The sequence below is a fragment of the Euprymna scolopes genome, chromosome 20, assembly GCF_053919585.1.
Source record: "Euprymna scolopes isolate OS-2025 chromosome 20, ASM5391958v1, whole genome shotgun sequence".
Classification (NCBI taxonomy): Eukaryota; Metazoa; Mollusca; class Cephalopoda; order Sepiida; family Sepiolidae; genus Euprymna; species Euprymna scolopes.
In genome coordinates this window covers 25,115,608-25,120,607 of record NC_136501.1, presented here as the reverse complement: position 1 = coordinate 25,120,607, position 5,000 = coordinate 25,115,608, and the positions used below count along the sequence as shown (strand labels likewise).

The 5,000-nt window shown below is 34.5% G+C and overlaps 1 non-coding gene across 1 annotated transcript; it reads right to left on the bottom strand.

The window, feature by feature from the left end:
- Positions 1-2,813: 2,813 nt before the first annotated feature.
- Positions 2,814-2,886, bottom strand: Trnar-acg (transfer RNA arginine (anticodon ACG)). Its single transcript has one exon. It is a non-coding gene; the product is annotated as a tRNA-Arg (tRNA).
- Between the last annotated feature and the right edge of the window lie 2,114 nt (positions 2,887-5,000).

The window sequence follows — 5,000 nt, the reverse complement described above, 5'->3', positions numbered from 1 at the left end:
CAAGGGGGGCAAACAATATAAAATGTTACCAAAAATATTAGAAAATAAATAATAAATATGAAATCGATTTACTTTTCTTACTAAAGACAAAACTTGCACTTTCCAGGTAGTATTCACTCTAATATCTATTGACGCCAATGTCTTTATCAACTTTGTTATGTACTCATTTGACTTGAAGAGTATAAAGATCGAAACGTTTTGAACTTTAACATATAAATTATGTAAATTACTTAATTTGATGCAGACAAGAATTTAAAAGCTTTATTTTGTAAATAACTGTTCCATCAGGTCGATACAGACGTTTTGCCGGTTTGTACACTGACCATTTCAAATAATTGTAATTTATTTTACGCATTTTTACTTAAACATATAACAATAAACGTAAATACCCCCGACAAGCAACTAAATCCCACTCCTACACAGTAGGGATCCCTAGGTGTAAGAAAACCTACAATAGTTTATTTCCCAGAACTGCTAGACTTTGGAACTCCCCTCCGAGATTCTGCTTTCCCAACTGTACTGACATGCAGAAGATCAAGTATAATGTGAACAGACATCTTGGTACTCATCTCCATTCATTATAAGCCCCCTACTTAAAAGTGGCACTGTGCCTTGTTTGGGTGGTAAAATTGAATAATAATAATAATAATAATAATAATAATAATAATAATAATAATAATAATAATAATAATAATAAATAGACAACTTATAATATTTTCTTTCAGATTATTAAAATATTTTTCATATTTTTCTTCCATATTTCATCTTGACCTAAAAACGACCTTCTTTATTCATCATAAAGGAAGTCATCTTCCATCATGATAATGTTCGTTCTTATATAATACTAATGAACAAAGAAATTGTTTGGGAAATCTTGCCTCATTCTGCATATTCTCATGATTTAGCTCCCTCGGAGTATCACTTATTTCGAGCATTACAAAACCATTTAGATGGCCTTAGGTTAATATCACGCGAGAAGATTAAACAAGAGTTAGATTCATATTTCACTGCAAAACCCGAAGACTTTCACAATCTACAAAATATAAGACATTTATAAGCTAGTTGAAAGATCGAATCAAGTTATAGAGACAAAAGTTTGTTTTTGTTATAAAGATTTTCAAAAACACACAGCACCGGGTTAATTTTTGAATATGTTTTTTCTTTGTTTGAGATTTTATTGTGTTTCAATATCAACACAATGAAAATATCGTTTAATATCGTTTAATATCAGTAGGCTTGATGAAGGAAAATAACTCATTTATATATAAAAGTGAATTATCGACCCTTAACTGTGTTTAAACAAATTACGATAAAATATTATGGAGTGAAATTTTATATTAAAATTATGTAAGATTAATAGAAAATAATTAAATGATAAAAAAAGGAATTATAATTTATGCAATAATAAATTTAATGAAAATAGTAATAAAAACGAATGATATATTGATATTCAATTTAGATAAAATCAACAATTAATATAACCGGAAATAAAATACATACATTTTGTAATTAGTTTCGTATAAATTTAAATAAATATATAAACATATGTTATACAGAATGTCCAAAAAGTCACCAAAGGATTAAAAAAATCTTTGTCATTTTATAATTAATTATTATTTTTTTTCTTTATTTCAGATATTTTACAAATAATATTTTGAAAATTAATACTAAATAAGTATTGCATTGAACAATCAGGGGTCAGGTGTCAATTGTTTTGGCTCAAAGAGCTGGACTAGCCTCTGACTTTTTCTCGTAGGTATATCTTAAAGAAAGAGTCTATGTTAACAAACCCCACTCTCTGCAAAAATTGAAGGGAAACATCAGTAACGAAGCAAGGGAGTTAAATCACAATCCAGAGAGTCTGCAATCTTTTTTTTTTTTTTATAAAGTGATCACCACTTATCAAGGCCCGGAAGCCACTCAGGGATAAGGGTTATTGCAAGTACATTACGTTAGTGTGCAGATTTGATGAAGTGTTTACTTAAGGGACGGTTCATTAGGAATTTGTTAATGTTGGACTTGAAGACATCCAAGTTGTAGTCCGGTGGGAAGCAGGCAGACGGAACAGAGTTCCACAGGCGTGCAGTTCTAAGAAAGAATAATGTTTTGTAAAGAGCACAACTATGCAAAGCAACATTTGAAAAGGCATTATTTTTTATAAATAACAATTGTTTGTAATTTTGCATTTAAAAAATTCTAGCCTTAGTCAGATTCTGTTAAAATTAAAGAAATATATCATCCAAAATAAATAATTATTTAAGTTCAAAACCTTTCAGTGACTTTTTTTTGGACACCTTGTATAATACATTATATTCATTTGTCGATGGCCATAGAGGGACGACACGTCCAACGGCACATTGGTCGGCTTTATTTAATTAAGCTATTCATCGAATCATCTTTCGTATTGTCCTCAAATACATTCATCGCAATCTCCGATGAAAAATAGTTGGTGCGAGATTAAATGCGTGTCTGATTAATTATGTGGTGGCATTGGCAACGACTGAAGCAAATCCATTTATGACGGTAAAAGTGTATATGAAAAGAGAGAACAACAAAACAAAAACAAATATTACATATTACATTATTTTACTTATTACATACTAGCGGCTGCGTCGCATCGGCTCACACAGCGCCGAGTCAAACGCAAAATCGGATACACTCAACATTGTCTTACCATCAACGCTTACTCTGTGAACTCGGAGTATGGGAAATTCCCATATGCACAAAACAAAATCACTGAAAAAACAAAAATACCCTAATTAAGAGTAAGGATAATGAGTAAACGTTGGATAAAATTATGGTCAAAATTATTACGAACTTGCCAGGATTCGAACCTGGAATCTTCTGATCCGTAGTCAGACGCGTTATCCATTGCGCCACAAGTCCTGCCCGTTCGCCGAATGATATTAACGCGGCTGTATACAGACAGTGCTAAATTCCGTTGCCATGAGCAGGTAACGTTTTTGAAAATTGCACGAAACGGCCAAAGAACTCTTATTTCAGGCTTTTTGTGTGACTCGGCGTTGTTCGTTACGAACCATATATAGATAAAGACAATCTAGGGGCTCACACATTTCAGGGAAAAAAAGAATTTTTCAATTCGGTGCATCTGTTCGAAAGTTTTATTGGCACACACACACACACACACACATAAATAAATAAACATTTAGAATTTCATTAATAGTATAGATTACATATTAGTACATGTTATTTGGATTCCTTGAACTAATGTTCTCATCTGTTATTTTTACAACGCTTCCGAACCTTCTTTATGTGTAGTTCGTCGAACGCAGGAATCTTTCTGTCGAACTCGGGAAGCTGCACATAATTTGGAACGGAACCCTATATTTATTCCACTGGAGGTTGCATGCCCTCGTTCCGTAAACCATGATTAGGTAGAATTCCTAATAAATTCGCAATTGCATTTTGGGTGCCTCTCGCACTGAGTATTTTAAGAAAGAACCTTGAACTTCAAGAAGGACTTGTGGCGTAATGGATAAAGTACTGGTGATTCATTTGTAAGTTACACTTTTTTGTGAAATAAATGGTAATTCCCCAAGTATCAGCGACACTTAAAATACAATTCGATTAACTGAATTATAGATGAGTATTGATCATTTTTATAACTTTTATTATTTGGGTTACTCTACTTATTTTTTTGATGTTATTTGCATAATATGTCAGCCGACATAAGCTCTGACTTTGTTCAGATGCGATTATCGAATCTAGGAATTTTTATAGAGAATTCGAGAATCTGCACGGAAGCTTTTATTTAATCTCCTTGGGTCCGTAACAAGCGGAAGAAATTTGTAATTGTATTCTTAGTATCGCCCGTACGGAGGCTTGAACCTTCAACCCGAAGAAGCTTATCATGTAGAACTAATAATCACTTTTTTTTAATATTACATTTTCACCCCAAACAAGGCACATTGCCACTTTGTTGTAGGGGGCTACTATCAGGGACATAAGCATCAAGGGTACTGTGTAGGAAGTTGGGCAGCAAGATGTCGGTTCACGTTGTACTTGAACTTCTGCATGTCAGTACAGTCGGGGAAGCAGGGACCCGGAAGAGAATTCAAAAGTCTAGCTGTTCTTTGGAAGAAACTACTGGAGTAGAAGGCTCTCTTGCATCTAGGGATCTCTACTTTGAAGGGGTACAAGTGCTTGCAGTTCGTCAGAGCATTCAGCATTAAAGTACTTGTAGAACAGGCAGAGGGATGCAACATTTCGTCGATGGGACAGAGGCTGAAGCTTAGCTGACAGTTCAGGACCTATCAAATTGGCGACTCTCTTTTGAACCTTGTCTAGGAGCGAGAGATGCACCAGCCCAAATATGAAAACAATACTCCATACATGGGCGAATGGTGACCTTATAGAGGTATAGGATACTTTCAGGTGTTAATAGCTTTCTAGCACAGTAGAGAGAACCCACCTACTTCGCAACGGTCCTGGCAATGTTCTCAATGTAATTGTTCCAACTCATGTTTCCTGTGAACATTAGGCCGAGGAGTTTAAAAGATGTACTTTCAGATAAAGAGTCTTTTGCCATTGCTATTGGCGGTAGGGAAGGTTTCTTGTAATTATTGAAGGAAACAAGTTTAGTCTTGGCAGCGTTGAAGGTGAACATCCATTTTTGTCCCCATTCCATTACGGATCGGAGGTCTTCCTCTAGTGTTTCTGCCATTTCTTTAGATATGTGTTTATTTGTTTTCCTGTCGTGTTTGTTATAGAGCGTGGTGTCGTCAGCATACATACCCATCTCACAGACAATTTTGTCAGGGAGGTCATTTATGAATGTTAGGAAAAACAGAGGTCCAAGGATAGATCCCTGAGGCACTCCTGCATTTATATCATATTGTTTAGATGTACAACCGTCAAGGACAACCTGGATTTTTCTCTTATCTAAGAAGGATCTAATTATGTTATTTATTCTTCCCGTGATGCCATATGATCTGATTTTCTTGAGAAGACCCTCATGCCATACCCAGTCAGAAACCTTA